The following is a 14386-nucleotide window of genomic DNA, read 5'->3' as shown; positions in this document are numbered from 1 at the left end:
TTCTTTTCTTTCCTTCTTTCTTTCTTTCTCTTTATTCCTTTCTTTTCTTCCTTCCTTCCTTCCTTTCTTTCTTCCTTCCTTCCAATCATCATAGTGATTTGATATTTGCATACAATAAGTCTAGTAACAATCTGTCCCTGTACAAAGTTATTACAATATTATTGACCATGATCCTTATACTGTGTATTACATCCCTGTGAGTTATTTATTATAGAACTGGAAGTTTGTACCTTTTAATTCCCTTTACCTGTTTCACCCACTCTATCTCTCTCCCTTCTGGCAACCACCCATTTGTTCCTTATCTATGAGTCTGTTTTCTTTTTTGTTTGTTTGCTTGTTTTGTTTTTTAGATTCCATATATAAGTGAGATCATATGATATTTGTCTTTCTCTGTCTGACTTATTTCACTTAGCATAGTACCCTCTAGATCCATCCATGTTGTCGCAAATGGCAAGGCTTCATTTTTTCTTATGTCTGAGTAGTATTCCATTGTGTGTATATATATACAAGTATATGTATATCATATCTTTTGTATTCATCCATCTATCCATGAACACTTAGGTTGCTTCCATATCTTGACTATTGTAAATAATGCTACAATGAACATTGGTGTGCATATATCTTTTTGAATTAGTGTTTTTGTTTTCTTCAGGTAAATACCCAGAAGTGAAATTGCTGAATTATATGACTGTTCTATTTAATTTTTGAGGAGACTCCCTACTGTTTTTCATAATGCCTGCACTTGTTTACAATTCCACCAAAAATGCACGAGGGCTCCCTTTTCTTCACATCCTTTCCAACACTTGCTATTTATTGTATTTTTGGCGATAGCCATTCTGTCAAGTATGAGCTGATATTTCACTGTGGTTTTGATTTACATTTTTTAGATGATCAGTGATGTTGAGCATCTTTTCATATGTCTGTTAGCCATCTGTAGTCTTTGGAAAAATGTTCAGGTCTTCTGCTCATATTTTAATTGCGTTGTTTGCTTTTTTGATATTGAGTTGTATGAGTTCTTTGTTTATTTTGAATATTAACCCCCAATGGATATTTCATCTGCAAATATCTTCTATCATTAAGTAGGCTGCTTTTTAATTTTCTTGCTAGTTTCCTTCAATGTGCAAAAGCTTTTTAGTTTGATGTGGTCCCATTTGTTTATTTTTGCTTTGTTTTCCTTGCCTGAGGAGACAGATCCCAAAAAATATTGCTAAGACCAATGTCAAAGAGTGCACTGCCTGTGTTTTCTTCTAGGAATTTTATGGTTTGGTCTTACTAATTCATTTTGAGTTTATTTTTGTACATGGTGTGAGAAAGTAGTCCAGGTTCATTTTTTTGCATATAGCATTTCAGTTTTTTCCAACACCATTTATAAAACACGCTGTCTTTTCCCCATTGTATATTCTTGCCTCCTTATTGTAGATTAATTGACCATATAAGTGTGATTTATTTCTGGTCTCTCTATTCCCTTCTAATGATCTGTCTGTTTTTGCACCAGTACCATATTGTTTTAATTACTGTAACTTTGTAGCATAGTTTGAAAACAGGGAGCGAATACCTCCAGCTTTGTTCCTCTTTCTCAAGATTGTTTTGGCTATTTGGGGTCTTCTGTGGTTCCATACAAGTTTTAAAATTACTTGTTCTAGTTCTGTGAATATTGCCATTGGCATTTAGATAGAGATTGCATTGAATCTGTAGATTGCCTTGGGTCATATAGTCATTTTAATAATATTAATTCTTCCAGTTCATGATCATGGTATATCTTTCCATTGTTTGTATTGTCTTTAATTTTTTTAAATCAATGTCTTATAGTTTTCCAAGTACAAGTCCTTTACCTTCTTGATTAGATTTATTCCTAGGTATTTTATTCTTTTTGATGCAATTGAAAATGGGATTGTTTTTTAATTTTTCTTTCTGAGAGTTTGTTGTTAGTGTAGAGAAATGCAACAGATTTCTGTATATTAATTTTCTATCCTGCAACTTAGTGAAATACATTTATTAGTTCTAATAGTTTTATGGTGGTGTTGTTAAGATTTTCTATATGTAGTATTACATCATTTGCAAACTGACAGTTTTACTTCTTCCTTTCCAATTTGGATTTCTAAATCTCTTTTTCTTATCTGGTTGCTGTAGCTAGGACTTCCATATTATGTTGAATAAAAGTAACAAGAGCAGATATCCTCTAATTCCTGATCTTAGAAGAAATGATTTTGGCTTTTGACAGTTGCGTATGAAATTGGCCATAGGTTTGTCATATACGACTTGTATTATGTTGAGGTCTGTTCCCTTTGTACCCACTGTGTTGAAAGTTTTATCATAAATGAATCAAAGGCTTTTTCTGCATCTATTGAGATGATCATATAATTTTTATTTTTCAGTTTAATGTGTTATATCACATTGATTGATTTGTAGATATTCAACAGTTCTTGCATCTCTAGATAAATCCCATTTCATCATGTTGTATAATCCTTTCAATGTGTTGTTGAATTTGGTTTCCTAATATTTTGTTGTGAATTTTTGTACCTATGTGCATCAAGGGTATTGGCCTGTAATTTTCTTTTTCTGTGGTGTCTTTGTCTTGTTTGGTATCAGGATGATGCTGGTCTTGGCGAATGAATTCAGAAGCATTCCTTCCTCTTCAGTTTTTTTAGAATAGTTTGAGAAGAATAAGTCTTAACCCTTCTTTAAATATTTGGTAGAATTCACCTGTGAACCTCTCTGGTCCTGGACTTCTTTTGTTGGGAGTTTTTTTTAATTATTGATTCAATTTCATTACTGGTAATTGTTCTGTTCATATATTGTATTTATTTCTGATTCAGTCTTGAGAGATTATATGTTTCCAGGAATTTATCCATTTTTTTCTAGGTTGCCAAGTTTATTGGTACATCATCATTCATTGTAATCTCTTATGATCCTTTGTATTTCTGTGGTGTTGGTAGTAACACCTCCTCTTTCATTTCTGGTGTTATTTATTTGGACCATCTCTCTTTTTTTTCTTCATGAGTCTGGTTAATGGTTTATCATCTTGTTTCTTTTTTCAAAAACCAGCACTTAGTTTTATCGATTTTTCTATTGTTTTATCAGTCTCTATTCATTATTACTATTCTGATCTTTATTATCTCTTTCCTTCTACTAGATTTTGGTTTTGTTTGTTCTTTTTCTAGTTTCTTTAGGTATAAGGTTAAATTGTTTATCTGAGATTTTTCTTATTTCCTGAAGTAGGGTTGTATCAATATAATCTTCCCTCTCAGAACTGCTTTTGCTCTGTCCCATAGATTTTCTTTTATTATTATATATATATTTTTGGCTGTGTTGGGTCTTAGCTTCAGCACACGGGATCTTTTTTGAGGCATGCGGGATCTTTCATTGGGGTGCACGGGCTTCTCTCTAGTTGTAGCCTGTGGGTTTTTCTCTTCTCTAGTTGTGGCGCTCAGGCTCCAGGGCACGTGGGCTCTGTAGTTGTGGCGCAGTTGTTCCAGAGCACATGGGCTCTGTAGTTTGCAGCATGCAGGCTCTCTAGTTGAGGTGCACGAGTGTGGTAGCTGTGGCATGTGGGTTTAGTTGCTCTGTGGCATGTGGGATCTTAATTCTCTGACCAGGGATTGAACCTGCATCCCCTGCATTGGAAGGTGGATTTTTTACCACTGGACCACCAGGGAAGTCCCTGTCCCATAGATTTTAGATCATTGTGTTTTATTTTTCATTAGTCTTCAGGTATTTTTAAATTTTCTCTTTGATTTCTTCAGTAACCCATTGGTTGTCCAGTAGCATATTGTTTAGCTGCCACGTGTTTGTGTTTTTATTTTTGTTTTTTGCAGTTTTTTTCTTGTCATTGATTTCTAGTCTCACACCGTTGTGGTTGAAAAAGATGCTTGCTGTGATTTCAATCTTAAATTTATTGAGACTTGTTTTGTGGCCTAGCCACAAACTAATGATCTGTCTTGGAGAATGTTCCATGTACACTTAAAAAGTATGTGTATTCTGCTATTTTGTATGGAATGTTATATATATGTATATATCTATTAAGTGAATCTGATCTAATCTATTATTTAAGGCCAGTGTTTCCTTCTTGATATTCTTTTTGGATTGATCTGTCCATTGATGTTTATGGGGTGTTAAAAACTACTACTGTTATTATGTTACTGTCAATTTCTCCCTTTATCTTTGTTAATATGTGCTTTATGTATTTAGGTGCTCCTAAATTGGTCCATATATATTTACAGTTGTTACCTGTTATTGGATTCATCTCTTTATCACTATATAATGTCCTTCTTTGTCCAGTTTGTTTTAAATTCTATTTTGGGGAATTCCCTGGCAGTCCAGTTGTTAGGACTCAGCACTTTCAGTACCATGACCTGGGTTCAATCCCTGGTTGTGGAACTAAGGTCCCAGAAGCTGCACAGAATGGCCAAAAAAGAAAAGAAAAGAAAAGAAATAAAGACAAATATATAATATCACTTATATGTGGAATCTAAAAAAATGAGATACAAATTTAAAATAATAAAGTCTATTTTGTCTGATATAAGTATTGCTACTCCAAATTTTTGTTTCCATTTGCATGGAATGCTTATTTTGTTTCACTTTCATCTATTCCTCACTTTCAATCTGTGAGTGTTTTTATGTCTGAAGTGATTCTTTTGTAGACAGCAAATATATGGGTTTTGTTTTTTTCATCCATTCAGCCACCCTATGTCTTTTGATTGGAACATTTAGTTCTTTTACTTTTAAAGCAATTATTGATATGTATGAACTTACTGCCATTTTGTTCATTGTTTTCTAGTTGTATCTGTAGTTCTTTTTTGCTCCTTTCTTCTTTTCATCTCTTCCCTTGTGATTTGAGCACTATCTTCAGCGTTATGTTTGGATTCCTTTCTCGTTTTTTGTTTGTATATCTATTATAGGTTTTTGAGTTTTGGTTATCATGAGGTTCATATATAACAACATATATATTCCTCTGTCTGTGTGCATGTGTGTGTATACATATGATTATTTTAAGTTGATGATCTCTTAAGTTCAAACACATTCTAACAATGCTGCATTTTTACTACCCCCTCCCAATGTTTAATGTTTTTAACATCATATTTTATATTTTTTTGTTTTGTGTATCCTTCAATTACTTATGGATAATAAACAATTTTATTATTTTTGTCTTTTAACCTTCCTACTAGCTTTTATAAGTGGTTGATCTCCTACCTTTACTGTGTGTTTGACTTTACCACTGAGTAGTTTTGGTAATTTTTTATATTTCTAGTTGTGGTCTTTTCTTTTTTGCTTAGAGAAGTCCCTTTAAACATTTCTTGTAAAGCTGGTTTAGGGGTGCTGAACTCTTTTAACTTTTGCTTCTTTGTAAAACTCTTGATTGATCTTTCAAATCTAAATGATAGCCTTGCTGGGTAGAGTATTCTTAGTTGTAGGGTTTTTTTCTCTCATCACTTTGACCATATTGTGTCACTCCCTTTGACCTGAAAATTTTCTGCTGAAAATTCAGCTGACAGACTTATGGCAGTTCCCTTGTATGTAACTAGTTGCTTTTCTCTTGCTTTTAAGATTCTTTCTTTATCTTCAACTTTTGCCGTTTTATTTATAGTGTGTCTTCTTGTGGACCTCTTTGGGAGTCATCCTGTTTGGAACTCTCTCTGTTTCCTGTGCCTGGATGTCTCTTTCCTTGCCCAAGGTAGAGATTTTTTTAAGCTGTTATCTTTTCAAATAAGTTTTCTGCCCCTTTCTCTCTCTCTTCTCCTTCTGGGACCCCTATGATATGAATGTTAGTATGCTTGATGTTGTTCTGGAGGGCTCTTAAACTGTCCTCATTCCTTTTTCTGTTTTCTGTTCAGCTTGGCTGATTTCCACTACTCTTCCAGTTTACTGCTCTGCTCCTCTGGTTCATTTATCTATCATTGATTCCTCCTAGTGTATTTTTTTTATTTCAGTTATTTTATTCTTCAACTCTGTTTGGTTCCTCTTTATATTTTCTAACTCTGTTGAAATTCTCACTGTGTTCATTCATTCTTTTTCTGAGTTCACTGGGCATTTTTATGATCATTACCTTGAACTCTTTATTGGTTAGATTGCTTATCTCCACTTCTTTTACTTCTTTTTCTGAGGTTTTATATTGTTCCTTCATTTGGAACATATTCTTCTGCCAGCAGCTTTCTCTAGCACCACCCAAATTCTGAGGCTTGATACCTACCTGATTGTGGCCTCTATTGTCACCCCAGAGGATGGATCCTCATAGGTCTCACCAGTGCTGTACCTCAGTGACTTCTCTGCTATTCAGCGAGCCAAGCTTTGCCCTTCCCAGTGATGTCTGGATCTCAGTCCAAGGGAAGACATGGGTGACTCTTCCTTGGGCACTCTAACTTACCCAAAGGATAGTGGTTGTTTCTTATATATGTGATTCATGTATTCTTTTCTTTCATACTCACTAGCTAATTCCATATTACTCCAGTTCCCCATTAATAATTACTTATCTTAATTTTTCTGTATTCAAATCACAGAGGGGATTCTATCTCCTGACAGGATCCTGACCAATATATTCTCAAAAACATATATGCTGTTATTGTGCAATATTTTAATCCTACCCTATTTCCTTCAAATTTGGCATTGCCTCTGTTACTTTACAATGAGAATTTTTGTTTATATTTAAACTGATATTTATCAATACCTTAGTTCCCCACTTGTATTAGTTTCCTGCTGCTGATGTAACAAACTCTACAAACTTAGTGGCTTAGAACTATACAAATTTATTACGTTATAGATCTGTAGTTTCAGAAGTCCAAAGTGTGTTTCATTGGACCCATGTCATGGTGTTGGCAGAGCTGCATTCCTATCTGGAAGCTCTAGGGAGAATCCATTTTCTTGTCCTTCCTAGCTTCTAAAAGGTGCCCACATTCCTTGGTTGGTGGCTCTCTTCCTTCATGTTCAATGTCAGCATGTTGGGCCAAGTCTTTCTCATCCTGTCATTTCTCTGACCTCCTCTTCTGCCTCTCTCTTCCACATTTAAGGACCACTGTGGTTACATTGGGCCCACTCAGATAATCCAGGATAATCTCCCTATTTTAAGATCAGTTGATTGGCAACCTTAATTCCACCTGCTACCTTAATTCTCCTTTGCCATGTAAGGTAATATATTTCCAGATTCCAAAGATTAGGATGTGGACATCCTTGGGGGCATTATTCTGCCTACCACACCATTTCTTCTTGTAACTCAGAGTTTCCATCTGGGATTAATTCCCTATTCCTTTGTAATTTATGTTAATGAGAGTAATTTTGGTGATAAATTTTTTTTGTCTGAAAATGGCATTATTTCATTTTCATTCTTGAAAGAAAATTTTGACAGTACTTTTCTTTCAGCACTTTGTGTCTTGACTCCCACTGTTTCTATAGAAAGGTCATCATCAAATCACTCTTTGTTTGTAGGTAATCTCTCTTTGTCTATAGTGTTCTCAGGTTTCACTTTGTTGTATTTTGGTGTGGACTTTTTAAAAGTATTTATCCTTTTGTTAATTTATTAGAATTTCTGAACTGGAGACTTGGTGACTCTCAACAATTCTGTAATGTTCTCAGAAACTACTTATTTTTATATTATCTCTTCCCTTTTTCTCTCTTGGCCTCTTCTGGAAATCTCCATCTATCTCTCATGTCTTTTGACCTTTCTTTTATATTTTTTACTCATAATATCTCTGGCCTGAATTTTGAGTAATTATCTGCATCTTTTTGGCAGTTCCAAATTCCTCTTCAGATACTTAATAATTTGTTGATTAGTTTGTTCATTTTGTTTTTTATCTCAATAATCACATATTTTTATTTCTAAAGCTGTATTTTGTTCTTTCTAAAATCTGCTTAGTTATTCAGTAATGGTTTCTTCATTCTGTTCTTTTGAATCCTTTTAAAAAATTTCTTTAGGTACATTAAACATGCTTATTTAGATTTTTATGTCTCCAAATTCCAATATCTGATGTTTTTGTGTGTCTGTTTTTGCTATCTGTGTGCTGGTTTGTAATCACATATGTATATGTAGTTCTTGAAATTGTGCTGTTTATGTTACTCCAAACTTTACCTGTAGTAATTCTTTGAAGGCTACACAAAGTTTTATTCCTCAGTGTATACATTTTTTTCTGCTACCTATAGGTGCTACCACCTTGGGACTTTAATTTCAATGTTCTGCTATAATTTGTTTTGGAATGCACAGATAACATTTTTTAAGACCACAAACACATGAAAGGGCTGGTTTATATCTATGGATGCTCAGGAGAGATATTTTTTAATTTACTCAGCGTTAGGGTTTAGACAGACAGGTGTCCTTGCTGTCCCTTTCTGTGTGGTGAGGTTTATTCCTGAATCTCATAGTAAATGTGTAACCTCTTTAAGTAGAATGTAGACTTGAGGTTCTGAACATCACATACCAGGCAGACATTACAAGTGAACCTCAAGGTCTACAAGACTGGCAGAATCACCCAGGGCAGAGCCAGCTTTGTTGCTCACACACTTCCCAGGGTTTCAGGTTTCACTGAATTTTTTATTCTGCAGAATCCTTATTTTTGTGTCAGCTCAGCAATATATTTAAAACTTTTCTGTTTTGTCTGTTACTTTAATAGCTAATCTATCATATTGTTGAAAATGGAAACTTGCAATTTGTATTTTATTCTTATCATGATATTTGGTTTTCCCATCCGATATGAGTTCTACTTAATTTAATTTAACTGCTATTTAATATTCCATCGCCTGAATATATCATAACTGATGAACACATTTTCTGTTGAAGGATATTTATAGTTTTCTGTTTTCATAATTATGAAAAATACTGCAATTAATATATTTATATACCTGTTTTCATGTGCATGTATATATTTTTTAAATATATAACTAATAGTGATGGCTAGGTATTATGCGTAGAACTGTATTCCCTCCAAAAGTCCCCCTTACTCTCAGTACTCAGAATCTGGCCTTATTTGGAAATAGAGTCCTTGCAGATATAATTAGTTCAGGTAAGATGAAGTCATACTGGAGTAGGGTGGGCTCCTCATCCAGTATGACTGGTGTCCTCATAAGTAAACAGCCATGTGAAGACACAGACATACAGGGAGGAGGCCATGTGAAGACAGAGGCAGAGATTAGAGAGATGCTGCCACAGCCAAGGAACGGGGCTACCAGAAACTGGAAGAGCTGAGGAAGGATCTTCCCCTAACGGCTTTAAAGAGAGCAGAGCTGACAGCTTGGTTTCAGATTCTAGCCTCCAGAATTGTGACAGAATAATTTTTTTTTTTTAAGCCAGCCAGTTTGTGGTAGTACTATGAAACTAACCTGGATCAGAGTATGTGTGCATATTTAGTTTTTGTAGATTCTGCCTAGTGCTTTCTAATGTGCTTATATTAATTACATTCCCACTATCAACGTATGACTATTACCATTGCTCTTCATTTTCACCAGTGTATGATTTTATTAGACTTCTACAACTTTTCTAATTTGATAAGTGTGAAATGGTATGTGTCTTTGTCCGTTTGGGCTGCTATAATAAACTACCACGTCTGGGTAGCATCTAAACAACAGGAATTTCTTTCTCCCAGTTCTGGAGTCTGGAAGTCTAAGTTCAGGGTGCCAGCGTGGTCAGGTGAGGGCCTTCTGCTGGGTTGCCATCTTCTTACTGTATTCTCAACATGGCCAAAGGAGCAAGGGATCTCTGTGGGATCTCTTTTCTTAGGACACAAATCCCAATTATGACAGCAGAGCTTAATCACCTAATAATAACCTAACTACCTCCCAAAGACACCAAGTCCTAAAACCATCAATTTGGGGTTAGGCTTCAATACTAATTTTCAGGGGACACAAACATTCAGATCATAGCAATATCTTTTTATCATTTTTAATTTCTATTTCCCTGATAACCTGTGATATTGAGCATCTTTTGAGTGTTAATTTGCCTTTCAGATTTATTTTTCTATAAATTGCCAGTTTATAAATTTCCCCTAGTTTTCTTAATTGCTTAGTTTATTCTTATTGATTTGTAGAAATTCTTCATATATTCTGATACCAATACTTTGTTAGTTATAAGGATTGCAAATATCAATTTTCACCCCCATGGTTTCACATTTCATTTTATTTATGGTGTCTTTTAATGAACCAAAGTTCCTAATTTCAAAGTACTGAATACATCAATACTTTTCTTCATGATTTGTGCTTTTTGTTTTGTGCTTAGGAAATTCTTCCCTACATTTAAGCTGTAAAAATATTCTCCCTAACTTTCTTTTAAAATTTATAATTTTGCATTTTTCAGATGAAGCCTTTGTTGCATCTGGAATTCTTTTATTGCCACGATTGAATAGTCCATCGTCTCCCCCGCTGACTTCTGAGCATATATTACATATTTTATATGTGTTGGTCTATTTCTAGGTTCTCTCTGCTGTTCCATTTCTCTGTTTGGATATATTGTTTCACACAATCCCAAGTATGATTGTTGTCCATTTTCTAACTTTTTGTGTTGGTTGCTCAACTGAAAAATCTTCAGATTTTCTTCTTTTCCAAGGTAAGCATTAATGACTATTCTTTCTAAATATCACGTTAGCTTCATTCTCTAAGTGTTAATACGTAGTATTTTCACTATTTTTCAGTTTCTAAATGTTTTTAAATTTTGATTTTCTCCTTGATCCATTAATCATTTAGACGTTTTTCCCCTTTTTTTTGCCGTACGCAGGCCTCTCACTGTTGTGGCCTCTGCCGTTGTGGAGCACAGGCTCCGGACGTGCAAGCTCAGCGGCTATGGCTCATGGGCCCAGCCGCTCTGTGGCATGTGGGATCTTCCCGGACCGGGGCACGAACCCGTGTCCCCTGCACTGGCAGGCGGACTCTCAACCACTGTGCCACCAGGCAAGCCCTCCCCTTGATTTTTAAAGATGTGAGCATTTAAAAACATTTTTTGTTATTAATTATATTTTAGTATAATGGTAATAAAAATATTGTCTACACGATATAGACTTCTTGGTATTTGTTAACATTTGCTTTGTAAATATCCAACTTGTGTTTGAAAATTAAATTGTATTCTTTAATTGTTCATTGCTGGGTTTATATTTGTCCATTAGAGCAGAATTTCTGATAGTATTGTTCAAATTTTCTCTATTACTAAATTTTATAGGTTTGACCTACAAATTACAAAATGAAGTACATTAGCATCTTTTGATTGTGAATTCATGACTCCTTGTAATTCTGTAAAGTTTTGCTTTATATATTTTGAGATTATGTTATTAAGTACATGGAAGATTAGAACTATTATACCTTCCTGGCAAGTTTACCTTTTTATCTTTATGTAAAGATCCTTATTATTTTTAGTAATACTTTTTTTAACTGAATGAAAGTTTCTTTAAATTCTATAGTGCTTTACCATTTTCAAAAGTTTCACAAACATGATTTCATGTAATCCCATAATAACCCTTCTTACCCCCCCTACCCCTATATTGCCTCTCCCCCATTCCCTTTCCCCACTGGTTCTCTGTATCTTTGAGTCTGGTTCTTTTTTGTTTTATTCACTAGTTTGTTGTATTTTTAGATTCCACATATAAATTATATCATACGGTATTTATCCTTCTCTGTGTGACTTATTTCATTTAGCATAATGCCCTCCAAGTCCATCCATGTTGCTGCAAATGGCAACATCTCATTTCTTTTTTATGGCTGAGTAATATTCCATTATATATATATATATATATATATATATATATATATATATATATATATATATATATATATATATATATATACAATACATCTTCTTTATCCATTCATCTCTTGTTTGACACTTAGGTTGCTTGCATATGTTGGCAATTGTAAATAATGCTGCTATGAACATTGGGGGGCATGTATCTTTTCCAGTTAATTTTTGTTTCTTTCGGATATACACCCAGGAGTGGAATTGCTGGGTCATATGGTAGTTCTATTTTTAGTTTTTTGAGAACTCTCCAATACACACACTCTAATTTTCAACTTTTTTTAGGTGTTTCACTTGTAAACAGCTTACAGCAGCATTTTTAAAATACGTAATTTCAAATCTCTATTAATAGGTAAGTTTAGTCCTTTCATATTTAGTAATGGTATATTTGGATTTATCATATCGATTTATTTTGTTTTAAAAAACCTGCCTTCTATGCTTATATTTTTTTATTCCTTTACTGTCATTTATTGGACTGATCACGTTTCCTCCCATCCCCTTTTCTCCTTAATTTTTTGGAAGTTATTTGATCTATATCTTATCTTTAACTGCTTACCCTTAACGTTTTAACCAGCATACTTGTGAGCAAAGAATATTTTAATTCTGAGCTTTCTATTCTAGTTTTCATGCTAGTTTTGCCCAGTATTTTGCTGCTATTTTGTTTATATGCCACTCAAATTACTCATTATTTTAACTTTTTTTGTTTTGTTTTGTTTTATTGCTTAGATTTTGTTTAGATGTGTCCATGTGGTTTTTACTGTTCAGTATTCCTTCTTCCATGTTAGAGTTTCCTTCCATGAGGGCCTGTTGGTGACCCAGCATTGGGTGCCTGAAAATGTCTTTGTTTCTTATTTATTCCTCAACAGCAGCTCAGCTATTTAAAGAATTTTTAATTACAGGCATGTTTTAAGCACTTTGAAGATACAGGCGTCTGATCAGTTTCTATAAAGAGTCTGAAAGAAGCCCTAATCTCTGTTTGTAAAGTACAAAGTTTCATATTCATGTATATGAATCGTGTTACTTAAATCTTCATAATCACTGTTTGCACATTTGCTCTTTGAAAAACTCTTTCTCTCTCCCTCCCTCCCTCTCTCTCTCCTAGGTAGCTTCAGTATTAAATCAACCTTTAGACCAATTTTAGGAAAATGAATTTACTTTGGATTTTAGTAGTCTGATTTAAGAGTTTCATCCCCAAACTCTAAATCCAAAAAATAGCTTAATATTTTTTACAATAAAGTCAGCTTCCAATATTCAGTTGCTCATGGACAAAAGCAGGAAGGGAGCCACACTTTGCCATTTAGGGAAAGCACCAGGTTTTTAATGCCCTTCAATTCCTCTGTTGGCAAATACATACCGTTTATCATGTGCCACCACACGGCACTGCTTTTTGACATTCCCAGGTGCTGTAGAACATCATGTGAAGGTACGATAATATATCCTGTCCCCTTTGGACACATGATTCACTACACATTACCATGCCAACCTGGAAAAGAATTTCTTAAATACTGAGAAATATGAGAGACATAAAACTTTAAAATTACTTGGGTGAGATGATTTCCTTGGAGCAGTCTGGCAAGCCTGGATGGCTATGAAAGAGAAAGAGCAAGCATGGGTAGCCTCTTTCTCTGAACCGGGAAAGTAAAGAAATGTTTACCTCTTCACTTCTCTCTCACAGGGACTTCTCCATTGGGCTGTTGGTGTGGAAGCCATCTCCTGGCTCCTAGTCTGGTCGGCTCCAGGCATTTTAAAGCACTGATGTTTGTACACCTACTAACCCCCATTATGTAACTGAGCATGGTCTAGAGGAAGCTCTGGATCAGGAATCAGGAGAACTAGCATCTAGCCCAGGCTGTGTGACTTTAAGCCAACAGTGTAACCTCTCTTTGCTTCGGTTACCTCGTGTATAAAATGAAAACAATACTTTCACCACCTATCCATTAAGATACTCTCTTACCCTTTACCACCATCTCCACCAATAAGATTTTTTTGAATTTTCCTGCATAATGCGACATGAAAATATTAGCTCTAGATTTTTATAAGAAGAGTGGTTTTGCAGTACAATGTTTGGTGAAATAGTCAAAAAAGAGTAATGCAGAAAAATACTCTGTTCAAAGAAGGCAAACCATTCATTCATTCATTAAAAAGTAATTATTTAACACCTGTGTGCCACCTACATGAGTCTCTCATCTCCCAAACCTTGTATTCTATTGGGAAGAGACAAGAAGAAAATAAGCAAGTAAATTCACAAGAAAATATCGGCAAAGAGTGATTGCAGAGAATTAAAAGAGAGCAATGTTAGACAGTAACTTGGTGGCCTCTCTGGAGAGGTGACATTTAAGACGAGACCTGAATGTCACCTGATGGTCAGAGGGAAGTACAATTTCAGGAAGTAGTTCAGTCCTAAGGCAGAAAAGAGCTTGGACAAAAGGCCAGTGGACAAGGAGAGAATAGTCTGAGAAGCAGGCAGGAGCAGATCAAGTAAGGCTTTGTAAGTTAGACTAAGATTTTTTTCTCTTGTTTTAAGCAAGATAGGAAGCCCCTTGAGGATTTTAAGATAGACAGGTGCTGGGGAATTAGGAGAAGACATCTACTGAAGGTAGGACTGAGTGGTTAGTGGGGAGGAAGAGGGAGAGACTGTAGGTGGTATATTAGTTTTCTAGGGCTGCCACAACAAAGCAACACAGACTGAAT

This window comes from Grampus griseus (genome assembly GCF_964374135.1).
Source record: "Grampus griseus genome assembly, chromosome: 5".
NCBI classification, from domain to species: domain Eukaryota; kingdom Metazoa; phylum Chordata; class Mammalia; order Artiodactyla; family Delphinidae; genus Grampus; species Grampus griseus.
This window is presented reverse-complemented; position numbering follows the sequence as displayed.